The following is a 14,734-nucleotide window of genomic DNA, read 5'->3' as shown; positions in this document are numbered from 1 at the left end:
CTCTAAATGATCTCCATATTTATGATTCTGTTTCTATTCTGTTTGTTTGCTTAGTTTGTTTTTAAGATTCAATTGTTGATAGTTGTGAATTTATTGCCATTTTAATGTTCATAGTTTTGATCTTTTTCCTTTCCTTAAATAAGTCCCTTTAACATTTCAAATAATAATGGCTTGGTGATGATGAATTCTTTTAGCTTTACCTTGTCTGGGAAGCACTTTATCTGCCTGTCAGTTCTAAATGATAGCTTTTCTGGATAGAGTAATCTAAGTTGTAGGTCCTTATTTTTCATGAATTTGAATACTTCTTGCCAGTCCCTTCTAGTCTGCAATGTTTCTTTTGAGAAATCAGTTGAGAGTCTTATGGAAACTCCTTTGTAGGTAACTCTCTGCTTCTCTCTTGATGCTTTTAAGATTCTCTCTTTATCTTTAACCATCAGCATTTATGATGTGTCTTGTGTGGTCCTCTTTGCTTCCATCTTGTTTAGGACTCTGTGTTTCCTGCACACAGATATCTATTTCCTTCATCAAATTAGGGAAGGTTTCTTTCGTTATTCTTTCAAATAAGTTTTCAATTTCTTGCTTTTTTACTCTTCTCCTCCCAGCACCCCTATGATTTAAATGTTGATTGGTTTGAAGTTGTCCCAGAGGCTCCTTACCCTATCCTCGTTTTTTTAAATTTTTTTTTTTTCTTCTTGCTGTTCTGGTTGAATGTTTTTTTCTTCCTTATATTTGAAATCATTGATTTGATTTTAACTTTCACCCACTCCACTGTTGATTGCCTGTAAATATTTCTTTATTTCATTAATGTTACCTTCATTTTTGCCTTGGTATTTTTTATGCCTTCAAGTACCCAGTAAGTTCCTTAAACATCCTAATTATCAGTGTTTTGAACGCTACATTTGATAGATTGTTTATCTCCATTTTGTTTAGTTCTTTTTCTGGAGTTTTGTTCTGTTCTTTCATTTGAGCCATATTTCTTTGTCTTTTTATTGTGACAGCCTCCTTGTATTTGTTTTTGTATATTAGATAGAGCTGCTTTGACTACCTGTCTCAGTAATGTGGCCTATTGTAGAGAAGCCCACCCCTAAGTTGGATAAGCTAGAGCCTTAAGTAATTGCCACAACAGGGCTACCCAAGTGAACCAAAATGATGGAGTCTCAGATATGGTATCAGGTGCTGTCTCTGTGTGGTGGAGGCTCAGAACAGGGACAATGGCTGCTGCCTGGTCTCTGGAGATTTTTCCAGGAGGAACCTGGCCCCTGGTACTCTCTCTGATGCCAGACACTTCAGTTCCTGCTGTGTACCACTTGTGTCCTTCCAGCTGCTGCCTTAGTGCTGGAGCCCAGCTGGAGTGAGTCTACATAAATCCTAAGTCTGTTGCAAGCCCTTTAAGAGGAAATGCCTAAGAATCCCATAGTTTCTTCTGCCACCGCAACCCCCACTGGTTTTTACATCCAGAAGTTTTAGGATCTTATCTTCCTGTCACTGGAATGCTAGGCTGAGGGGTGTGGTGTGGGGCTGGGATCCTTCACTCCCAAGGTATCTCTCCCAATTCTGATCCACCACACACGGGTGTGGGACCACCTGTTCCAGGACTGTGCATCTGCATCTCCACATCTCTGTGTCTCCACCCTCACTAACTACCCTTGTGGATAAACATGACTTCTTTAATCCCTTGGTTACTGGACTTCCACACAGCTTGGTTTTCTGATGTTCCTGGGTGATAATTATTTTGTAGTTTAGTTGTAATTTTTGCTGTGGTTGTGAAAGAAGACGAGCCATGTTTAATTGCACCTCCATCTTGACTGGACAGAATATAGGTTCTTAAACCTGAAAAGAATGTACAGTTTGGATCAGTAAGAAGAGAAGCTTTATTTTGATGAAGGTGATTTGAAAGCTGATTGAGCTCTGAGAACTTCAACTCAACCATGCCTGCTGCTTTGAGTGTCAGTTTGAGCTCAGAGGTTGCCAAGTGCCATGGCTGATGATCCTGTGTATTCTCCACCATACAAAAGAATTATTATTCAAAAATTTATATATTTATACCTATAACCTCCAAATATTTATGAAAGTGTAAAGGGGCAATTTGAACATACACAATTATTACAATGATTTTTACTTCTTCTGGCTTATTTCCCAATGTTGGCATCATATGTTCTCTTCCGGATTGGACAGTTTATTCCGTCTCCTTATTGTGACTAAAGCTTAGAAAGACATCTCCACAACCTGAGGTCAGCTGTGTACAGTCTTAGGAAGCCTCTTATATGCCTTCCCAGTAAAGATATATAGAAAGATTTATGCCGGTTTTCTCAATTTGCTTTCTACAACAAAATCCAGGATTCCCTTTCTACTGTGTCAGTTTAACTAAGCTAGAGCTACATTGTAGATTTCCTTCAGTGCAAAGTGTAAAGTTGGCCACAAGAGAAATTTTTGTGGCAGGATAAACAGCCCCATTTTTATGCTCTAAATATTGGCGTAGGGCCAGATACTTTTGTCACTTCCACATATCACTCACCAGTTTTCTCAACTAGGAGCAGCAGTCAGACCTGAGGCCTGGCCTGCTCCCACTGGGTTTTCTCCTTCAGTCTCTCTAAATTGTAGGTAAGTGTGTGTGTGATTCTTCTGGGAACATGCCAGGCTACGCTGCAGGTTCTCCTTATCTTCAAGGTTGGAGGAGACAGACAGAGATAGCTTCCAGTTAGCCCTTTCTCTCCCCCAACTCCACATTTGTCTTTCATTTCCAACTTCTAAACATAAATTGAGGCCTGAAAGTAGATGCAGAGGCCATAGCAAACAGATTGCCAAACCTGTACCCACAAATACGCAAGGTCAAGTTTGTAAGAATACAAATACACTTCTTTTTCTATATCAATAAAACTGTTGCTTCTTCTCTTATCAAACCTTAACTGACATAAAAGCTTTTATATCAGACTGTTTAGCTACCAGGCACACAAAGACATTTGTATTTTTCTTATCCATGCTAATAAATGGAATACTTCACAATCTAGTTTTACACATTGAGCTAAATACATAAATAAAATGAAAGGTGAAGCATGTTCTGTGTGTGTGTGTGTGCGCGCTAACAGGCACTGCTTCAGAGCTATGTGAGGGGGATTATCTTTTTTTGAAGAAGCAATCTAGTTACACACCAGGACCACACATTCTGGATCAATTTAGGAAGAAACACCCTCAACAGGCCATCAGCAGAATATTGTTTTGTTTCTGTGGAAGCTAAAACTCCTCAGACCATACTACTCTCTATTATTAAGAAAACCATCATTACTTTCTCATGGGATCAAACTTATTATTCAAGGTATCAAAGTGTTTTGCTCCAGCAAAAGTGAAAAAATATCGGGCTATATTGGGTTGACATTTTGTTGGTACTTTTTCATTGTGTATTACTCAGTCTGAGTCAAGAAACTGCTACTCTATAGATGACTCTCTCCACTCGTGGTCCATAGACAGCTAACCAAGTAATGCAAGGATTTGTCACCAAAACAGAGCAGTTTCTAACCTATGAGTGCCGTTGTTTGAATTAGAAAAGGCATCCCTCAATGTTGCACAACCCCTAAATGGTGACTTTGCACTTATGTTTAAGTTGCAGTTATAATCTTCTTTGAAGATCGTTAGCATTTTTCTAACAAACATGCTCTGCTTCAGAGTCTACATTTCAGAAAGATTTTCTGATAGTGTGCTATGCTTCTTTGGACCTCTCTTACAGTTATCACACATTTGTATAGTTATGTATTCAAAATATAGCACTAATATTAAATGTTCACCTTTTCCTAATATCTTTGCTTCTTATGGTTTTTTTTCTCATTTGTAAAATGTGTCCAAGAGGTCAGTGTTACTGGTACATAAGGTTATCAGCTGACTCAGATATGTGTTAGATATTTAAAATAAAATCTGTTGAAAGAAGTCCAACAGAATAATGGTCACTTCTCCCTCCTCTCTTTCTTCTCTTCCCTTTTCCTCCTTCCCATTCTCCTTGCTCCTGTCCTCTATTCCTTCTGTCTGACTTTCACTAATTTCTTCCCTCCTCATTAGAAAAAAGCTTAGCCACAATATTTTTTCATGGCAAACTTTTTTGTTTCAATTTTAAGATCAAAGGCTCCTGTTTAAACTATCCATATTGGTAAATTTCCTGATTTTATCCAAAATCCTTAACTATACAATTGGCTTCCCTCTGTTAAAGCAGAATATTTGAATTCTCAAAATAAAGTATAAACAATTATATATCTGGCAGAGAATACAAATTTATAATCACCATAAAATTATTATCTTTCTTTTCAGTAAATGTATTTACATATTGGTTTTTCACTTACACAATGGGGATAAAACTTGAGGACAAATTTAAAAATATGCTTAGGAACATGGCACTACATACATAGCGAATGGAAAAGAAATAGTGTAACTCTACTGTAACCTAAATATACCAGCAGCTTAAATGTAGCTTTCTCTCATTTTTCTTGATGAATTATAAAAAGTTCTTATCACTGAGGTATGTTAATTGGTGTGAGCAAAGTACTTAAAATTAACAGTTTGTTATTTATTCAGATGCTCTCTAAGTTTATTAACAGAATGCAGGAATTTAATAAATAAATAAATTTAAGTACAATTTTATATTTTCCTATTATTTTAAACATATTTAAAAATAATAGACATAATGTATGTTGAAATATTCTATTTGAAACTTCAAATTTATTACAGTTGTATTAATATTGTGTACATTGATAATTCAATGAAACAAGAATCACTTAAATTAGAAAGAATAGATTTTTCAGAATCTCCAAACATCTCTCTCATATAATAGCAGACAAGCATATGAAAAAATGTACAAATAAATTTTGAAGGTAATTCTTATTTGCCTTTGCAACTAACAATTACTTGGAATCAGACAACTACTCTGATGTTGAATCTTTCTTTCATTGTACAACTCATTAATAATATAGAAGTGAAATGTGCTTACATCCTGGCTCTACTTTCTATTTAGATAGGCCAATACAATGATGTCATGCTATGAAAGATATAGGCTTTCTTTTCTTTTCATCCTTTTTTTCCTTTTAAATAACTAACAATGTGTCCCATAAGTAAAGATAGTGAATTAACTTCCCCCAAAGTTTACTCATGAATATTGTTTTCTTCTATCTCCACTGTCAGTAGTCTCATTAATAACTCTTTGGGAAGGCATTGACTCAGAAACCAATTATTTTACTAAAGAAAAAATGTGCCACAGAAAGTAACGTCTTATTTGCAGAGAACTATTCTTCATTTCATGTTCATTATCAAATAACTCATATTTCTTGAAACTGCTATGCTAATTTGTTTATGTAAAGTTTTGCTGTGTTTCACAGTTGATGGATTTTTATTCTCCCCTGTCTAAATCTTTTCCTCAAATTAAATAATTTTTCTATATTTTTATTTTCTAAAGACTTGACTTACATTTATAGATTTTGCTTCAGTTAATATTGTTCACAAACTAAAATATCCTTGGAATCTATCTTGTACTGAATAAATTGGTTTATTCATAATCAAAATAAACTTCATTTGCTCTTACCACTTAGTTTCCATTTGCAAACAGGTCTTCTTTCCATTACTTCATTTCTGACTTGTTTCTATGCAAATCATGTTCCTGCTGAGGTTTCTGTTTATTCCTATCTACCAAAAAAAAGTTTAATGGACTTTCCAACATTTGCAGCTCTATGCTTTTTATCTGTTATGCCTGTCTTCTAGGCCATTCACAGATACATGTGATATTGAAAAATTCTGTAATCGCAAGTTTCCCATTATAAGCAATTAGAATACAGTAGTTAAAAAGTATGATGAAAAGAAATAATATTCAAAAATCATGTGTCTGTTTTACCCTTCCTTCAAGAGGTGGTGGTGACTTTTCTCTCTCCTAATATCTTTGCTGAGTCCAAAATAAGTAGCTACAGATGACAGGATGATGCAGTGAGGTGTAATAAGAAATTTCTATCCAAAATCAGTACCTTCTTGAAGACAATATTACCTAGCTACAGCCACTTTACTTTCCAGTTTTCATTTTCATGTTAGTGACATTCTTGAAAGAATGACATTTGATTTATTTTTGTCTTGTATCCTGTTTTTTTCTTCTTTATTTAAATGTTACCTTGTGGATACCTTTACTTCTGTCCCATAAATTTCAACAGTCTCCGGCACCAGTGATAATAATGAAAACTCTGGATAAGTAAACTCTGTGACATTTCTTATCAAAGGATTCTGGAAAGAAACAACATTTCTGCTCCAGACTTCTTTTATTAAAAGATGGGCTAAAAGAAGTAGATCATCTTGCCCCAAAGTATGCAGGCATTTGCACCAGAGGCAGAATCAGAACATAGCTGGTCCTCTTTCAACTACAACATGCTCCTCGATTTTCCATAATTACAAGAGCGTTCTCCACTCCTCTGCCAGTTTTCTTTGGCATTGGCAGTGGTGCTTTGCCTGATTAGCTTTCAGTCAGCTGTTAGGTTTCAGCAGCCATCTCAAAATGTATGTCTCATCATTTTTGTGCTTGTCAGCAGCTATTTTTTCCATTTCACTCTATCATAATTTTTCAGGTCCTTTACAGTATTCTATGAAGGATGACACACCGAGATAGTTCCATGTTATGGGAGAAGTCCCAAGGGGAAAGTTTTATTGTTCATTTTGTGACCCAAAGGGACATTTGCCCAAGCAGTCAAACATCCTTACTTGGATCTAAGGTACAGGGACTAAAAGTGAGTTTGATTATATAAGTAAGTAACTTGGATTTTTAGAAAAGAGTTGTGACACTCTAGGCTGGAGATATTTATGGAAAGTTAGAATGCCTTTGTGAAGAAGCTATTCTTGTTTGCTCTGAACCCTACTAATCACTTCTGATGTGGACTTCCCATTGACTTCAAAGGATCTTTAGCCTGTGTAGGTAAGAAGTGTGCTGAGAAAAAGGGAAAAGTTCTTAGTGGTTGAAAGACACATAATCCCCCTTGAGGATTCAGTTAGCCAAGGATAAGGACAAAAAAAAAAAGATAACACAGAAAGATGCTGTAAAATAAATGGAAATAAATGTGGGGATAAAAGAGGAAGATGAAAAAAATCTGTTTGGTCAGTGGTTTCTATTTTGTGAATTCTTGTCCTATTTTCAGTGTGTCTCATTTCTAAAGCTTAGTAAGTGTCCTTTCTTTGAGCTTCACATAATACAGAAAGAAAAGGGAAAAAAGGGTTTGTTCAACATAATATCCATGCATATTAAGTGTCACCTACTCCGACTAGTTATATTAGCAAAATTGGTTCTTTGTTCTTCATAATTAAACAACTGTGTGCTATGTAGTTATATCTATTAAAACATGAATAACTTTATACACCTTATTGTCAAATATATATGTGTGTATATGTGTATATATGTATGTGTGTATATAAAGGCTGGGGTAAAAGTAGGTTTACAGTTGTAAGTATGCAAAACACAGTTTGTTCTTGTATTAATATTTATTAATTATTGTACTATTTTCCATATGAACAGCTGTAAACCTACTTTTGGACCATCCTGTACATTACTGTAAAGGAAATTTCTTTTGCCAAGTTTATTGACTTATATGGTTGTCACAGAGGAGATAGAATTTTTGTACATAGAATAGTTCCGTCAAAATTCTTTTAAATCTACATATACTCACTATCTTTAGCATTTTGTGCAATACGTATTTTAAATTTAGATTGTAAGAATGAGGATCCTACATCATGTAGTAAATTATTTAATCATAATTTAATTTACTTGTGTAAGAATTTTTATCACTTTTCCATATATCTCCCACATCAAATATTTCCTTCAAAAAATTATGGCAGTTAAGACTCATTCTGAAAAAAAAAGAGAAATAACATGTTAATCACAATTTCCTTCCAATTACAACTATTATGGCATCGTAACAAGCCATTCATAATGGCTAGAATATATGAAAATACATTTTAAAAATTGTTTGATTCAAGATAAAATATATTTGTTAAAATGTGTGGTGCTATCCTTCAAAATTATGCTATTATTATAAAAAATCTTCAGCATTTGCTTTTAGTAACCTTCAAGTTTCTAAAATCAGATTTGTTATTAAAATTATTCTTACAGGAATATGTGCATTTTTTCCTCAGGATAATAAAAAAAATCCTCTTATTTTTAAAAATTGTTTTCAGCATTCCTGAGATATAATTAACATTAACATGATTTAATGTATAAATTACAACAATTACCAAAATAGAGTTAGTTAACAATTCCATCATTTCACTTCACATGCACGCATGTGTGTGTTAATGTTGAGAACATTTAGAATATAATCCCTCATTAGCTTTCCGGTGTGTAATATAGTAGTGTTAAGGATAGTCGCCGTAGTGGGTGCACTGTAGATGACCAGTCTTTCTGCTCGTGCGCACTAGCTGCCTACAAAAGCTGGCTTTCCATGCTACTGGGAGTGCTCCTAAGGTGCAGACTAACAGGAGGGCATTGTGTGGGTATGGCCATGGAGACCTGGAGGTGCCAGTGGGCTATGACATTTTCTCAGGCCAGATGTCCTCAGCAGCAGCTGGGCAGGCCTTGTCTTTGGCAAGATTAGTAAGATCCTTGTCCCTTTTACAGATTCAACTTTGAGGAGCAAGAGAGAAACCAGTCCCTTTGGCAGCCTCCCCACACTCTGAGGAAGCCAGGCACTCACTGACAACACTCATTTTGTTTTGTGGCAAAAACAGGCTAAGAAGGGCTCTCCACAGAAGGAGCTGGAGATTGATTAAGTCAAACAGTTCCTCTTACCCTCTTCAAAGTGTCTAGTCTTTGATTGCGTGTGTGAGTGTGTGTGTACAATGGTGTGCTGGAACTTCTCCCCTCAACCGCCAAGGGTCATAATCTAATTCCTTATCCTCCAGGGACCCACAGATCCTGTCCAAGAAGGGACAGAATGGATCAAGGGCACTTCACTGTCTACGACCCATTGAGATCTGTATGTCTATTACCCAACACACTGGTGGGCCCCTTGCTGACTCCTCCCTTGCTGTGTGGTGATTATGACAGAGCTAAAGCCAAATGGGGCTGCAATCAGTATCCAGGGGTACTGGGCTGTTATTGGGTCTATAAATGGGTACAGGTGGACCTGTGGTTGGTGAGCTTGCAGCCTGGGTACAGGCATCTTCTCATTTGGCTCTCCTCATTCTTGACTGCAGAGGACTTTCATAAGCTCCTACTGGGCCCCATTGCTCCCAGAAAGCACATTTGTCTCTGGATGGATGTCAAATTATTTTTGTTGGTGGAGAGTACAAACCAGGGACTTCTGTTTTGGCCATCTTGCTGAAGTCACTCTGTGAGGAATACTTGAAATACGGTGATTTAAAGTTAAAGGGAATTATGAAAATAGACTCTGAGTATAGGTAGACTGAGTGGTAGGATTTTTGAACCTGAAAGAGCACTTCTTTGGCTGGCATAAGCGTTTCCTTGTTTATGATCAGTTTCACATCAATGTAAATAATAAACATTTATTGAGTAAAATCTCAATAAATTAATGAATCCCTGGATTTTCCTAACTGGATTAACGAATCCCTAAATTTAGTGTACAATTAAGTGTGTGTGAAATGGCATACAAAAATTATGTAAAATTGTAACAATTGAAGTATTTTTGATATCAGGTAAAATAGAATCTGTATCTAGTTGCCTCAGACATATTAACCTATAATTATCACTATCATTAGTATTTTCCAAGAGAAATAGAATTTATTCAGTTTTGATAAACATTGTGATCTGTATGTAATAATAGATTTATTAATAGGTAGGGATTAGTAGGTAAGAGTTTATCTTAAAACTTTTTTATTTAGAGATAATTGCAGAGCCACATGTAGGTCATGAAAATAATACACAACAGAAATATTGTATGTCCTTTACCCACTTTCTCCCCCCAAAGTGACATCTTGCAAAACTATAGCATATAGTATATATTATATATAGTTTATAACAAGGATATTGACATCCATAGAGTCAGGACACAGCACATTTGCATCACACTGATTCCTATCTTGCTCCTTTATAGCCACACATGATTCCCTATCCTTAGAAACCAATAACCTTTTTTCCATTTCTGTACTACTGTCACTTCAAGCATGCTATATAAAGTATATATTTTGTAACCTTCTGCGATTGGCTACTTTTCACGTAGCAAAATTCCCTGGAGATTCATCCAGGTTGTTACACATATGAAGTTTATTCCTTTTTATTGCCAAGTAATATTCTTTGTTATAGTTGTACCACAGTTTCTTTAACGATTACCCATTGAAGGACATATGGTTTGTTTTCAATTTTGAGTTCTTACAAATAAAGCTGATGTTACCTGAGGAGGAACTGAGACCAGAGTAGGTCTGCCCTGCATGGTCTAGAGATAGGATTCTTCTGCAGTGTCACAGAAAAGAAATTCAGGGACACACTGTAGGAGGATTTTAAGTGATATTGGACAGATTTATTAGAGTGAAAAGATATAGTAAACTCCCGGAAAGGCAGATAGTGGGCAGACTATAGTAGTGGCTGCTTTGAGGTCCTTGCTAAATCTCCATATATTTTCTTGAGTTCTGAAAAGAGCTGGCTTTCTCTCATACAATCCAGTCATTTTCCTGGCTCTTCCCAAGGCTGTGCTTGTGTCCTCCCCCTATCCAATTACTTCATGTGTGGGGAGGGATGTGCTTTATCCTACGGGATCTTTTTCCAACCAAGCTAATATCCTCCTACTTTAGAGTCAAGATGTTGGCTTCTACTGCATGTTCACTCAGTGAAAGGAGTTTTCCCTTGCGTTTTATCCACTTCTTCCCCATTAATTCAGTGGAACAGTTCTGGTTACTCTCAGTTTGGCTGTAAAACTATCTTTCCTGTTTATTCAGCTAGGCAGGCTATTGTCTGGGACTTTCCCGTTACTCCCCAGGGAGACTGAGGAGTTTTGCTGTTTTCCAGTTTACTTAGGCTAAACCACATGTCTGGCTCCCTTCCCTTTTGCTAATAACGAACTAACTATGGTAACACTATGAATAATCACATAAGTTTTGTCTATTTAGAACTTTTTCATTTTTCTGGAGTAAATGCCAGTACATGTTTATGTGTATATTTTGGATTTTTTTTTTTGCTTGTTGGGGCTTTTTATTTGTTTTATTTTTAAACACTGCCAAACTCTTTTCAGAGTGGCTGTGTCATTTTTACATTACCACCAGCAGTGTGTGATTTTATCCTTGTGTGTGTGTGTTTGTGTCCTTACCAGCTGTTTCATTTTAGCCACTCTGAAAGGTGTCACATTATGAATTCAGTTTGCATTTCCCTAAAGGCTAGTGGTTTTTAACATCTTTCGATGTGCTTATTTGCTGCTGCCTCTCCAGTGAAATGTCTGTTCATGTCTTCTGTTCCTTTTCTAATTAGATTTTTTATGCTTGATATTATATATATTTTTTATTGGATTTTTTAACTTTTGAATTTTGAGTTCTTTATACAATATATTTAGGATGCTAGTTATTGTTGGATATGTGTTTTGAAAATATTTGCTGTCTGTTTTTAGGTTGTTTTTTCAAAGAGCAGAAAGTTTAAAGAACTCTGATTTTTCAAATCCTTTCCTAGCATTTATTTTGCTTCCAGTGTCTGGTCTAACAATTTCGTGCCTAGCTCTAGAGGCCAAAGAGTTACTTTTATATTTTTTCTAAAGGTTTTTACATTTTGCCTTTAGGGCTACAATCCATTTTGAGTTGATTTGTATATACTATGTGAGGTCAAAGTTTACATTTTACCTATGGATATCCAATAGCTCTAGCACCATTTGTTAAATGGCCTATCTTTCCTCATTGAGTTGCTGTTTTACCCTTGGCAAAATGAGTTGAACGTATTTGTGTAAAAATATCTGCGCTCTCTATTATGTTGTATTTATCTACGTGTAAAAGTCTCATACTAAGGAGTCCTGATTACTGTGACTATACACTTGAAATTGGATAGACTGATTTCTTCTGTGTTATTATTTTTTAAAAATTGCTTTTAGCAATGCAAATTTTTTTGCCATTCCTTGCAAATTGTAGAATGATCTTGTCTACATCTACAAAATATCTTGGGATTTTGATAGGATATGTAGCAGATCTTCACATTAGTTTTTCTCAAATTGGTAGTCTTTACTATGATGTTTCCAATTCATGAAGACAGTATGTTTCATCATGTGTTTCTCATGAACACTTTGTAGTTTTTAGCATAGAAGCCCAGTATATGTTATAGTAGATGGATTCTACATATTTCATTTTTAAAACTAATTAAAAATATAGCCAATTTTAGTTGTCCCATTCCAAATTGTTTTATATAGAATTATACTACATTTTATATATTTACCCTTTGTCTATTCTGTGAACTTGTGAACTGATTTATTGCTAAGAGATATATTTTGTAGATTCCTTGAAATTTCCTATGTCACTATCATAACATCTGCAAACAGAGTGAGTTTCACTCCTGCCTTTCTAATCTCTATGCCTTTTCTCTTTTTCTCTTGATTTACTGCATTGGCTGGAACTTCCAGCACTATGTCAAGTAAAAGAAGCTATAGTTAACAACCTTACCTTCTTCTTGATTTTAGGGGGAAATAATTCATTTATTGGCCATTAAGTGTAAGGCTAGCTATTAGTTTCTTTTTGATATCTCCTTTACAGAGTTGGGTAAGTTGCCTCCTTCCCTCTTTCTTCTGAGCTTTTATCATGAGTAAGAGTTGAATTTTGTCAGGTGCTTTTGTTTTGCATTTGGCTGATAAAATAATTTGATTTTTCTTGAATTGGTTAATATGGGAGAGTACATTCATTGAGTTTCAAGTGTTGAAACATCTTTGAATTTCTAGAATAAACTCCATTGGATATGGTCTATAATTATTTTATGTAGTGCAGAAATTTATTTTTAATCTATTGTTAAGAATGTTTATGTCAGTATTGCTGAATATATATTTGCAGGGTTGTTTTTTTTTTAAAGATTTTGTCTTACTTTGGTATCGGTAATTCTGGCTTTAGAGTAGATTGAAAAGTTTCCTTCTATTTTTTTGGGGGGGGGGAATTTTGAAGGATTGGAGAGAATTCATTTTTACTTTTAGAATTCTCCAATGAAACATCTCAGCCTAGACATTTATGTCTTGGTTTTTAAGTTCCAGATTAGATTACCTAAGTAGGTGTAGAGTTATTCAAATTATATATTACATGTTAAGTGAGTTGTGGTAGTTTGTTTTCTCAAGGAATAGTCTATTGAATCTAATTTGTGAAATTTATATATGTAGAGTTGTTCAGAATATCACATCATAACTTTTTGATATTGGTAGGGTCTGCAGTAATATCCAATTCTATTCTTATTATTGGCAATTTGTGCTTATTCTCTATTTTCTCTTTGTTGATTTTGTTAGAGGTCTGTCAACTTTGTTGACCTTCTCAACTAATCAATTCTTTGTTTTTCTGATTTTTCTCTGTTGCTTTTCTGTTTTTAATTTCATTGATTTCTTCTCTCATATTCTTCCTTCTGCTTGTTTTGGACTTATTTTTCTCATCTTTTGCTAGTTTCTTGAAGTGGTATCTGAGATTACTGATTTGCAATTTATCATATTTTCTAAGGTATATGTTTGGTATTGTGAATTTCTTTTTTAATATTGCTTTAGTTGTATTTTTTGATATGGGATATTTTAATTTCAATTTATTTTCTTATTTTTAAGTACTTTTTGATGCTTCTTCTTTAATCCATGTGTATAGGATTGTAAATAACTCACATGCATTATTTAATTTCCAAGTGTTTGGAGATTTTTCTGTTATCTGTTTTATTATTCATTTCTAATTTTATTGAAATGTAGTCAGAAAGTATATACTCTATGATTTCAATAAAATTTTGTTGAGGTTTAGTTTAAGATCCACAATTTGTTGCACAGTATATTCTATAGACACTTGGAAAGTAAACGTATCCTGCTATTGTTAGGTGAAGTGTTTACAATGTCAACAATAAACCCAATAGTATTTTGGGTTCTTTGTCCTTGGTAATTTCCTGTCTATTTTTTTTTTTTAATTCTCACTCCTGTTTATTATACAATGAATTGATAAAACAATAATTTCTAACATACCTCTTTTTTAAAACACTAACTAATATTTTCAGAGTTCTGACAACCACACTCTAGCCTGAGGGTAGGGTCTGCACCTTCCTCCACTGAATACTACTTGTTGGGCCACTTTTGTGGAAACTTGGGCTGTCTGAGTCATGGAGGGTGTGATTACCAGCCTAGTCAGAGATGACAGGTCACAGCCAGCACAGCCAGAACCCAGTCCTGGGGACACATTCCAGAAAACATGGGCTTCCTCCAAATGTGGTCCCCACCTGCCAAGTTCAAGCCTCAGTAGGACTACTCATGGGCCTTCCCTAAATGAATCTTTCCAGCAGTCCACACATAACACTATGGTTTTAAAACAAACCACCTTTGTTCTGTGGATAAGAACATTTGTAACGAGTCATAGCTACATATTTTTCTCTGCATTTTTTTTATTGAGACAAACTAATTAAACAGCACAAACATAGGGTTTACATAGATATTATAACAAACATATAATTAAAAGTATAAAACTGTGTTTCCTTCCTTTTGCGAAAAGGTTGTTGAAGTCTCCATTCACAATTGTGCCAGTGATTTTTGGTTCTATCAGTCTTTACTGCACATGTTTTTCACTGTAATATTACTATATCTTCCTTGTAGATTGATAC

This window comes from Phyllostomus hastatus, unplaced genomic scaffold (assembly GCF_019186645.2).
Source record: "Phyllostomus hastatus isolate PE091 unplaced genomic scaffold, TTU_PhHast_1.1 phas_contig_196, whole genome shotgun sequence".
Taxonomy (NCBI): Eukaryota; Metazoa; Chordata; class Mammalia; order Chiroptera; family Phyllostomidae; genus Phyllostomus; species Phyllostomus hastatus.
This window is presented reverse-complemented; position numbering follows the sequence as displayed.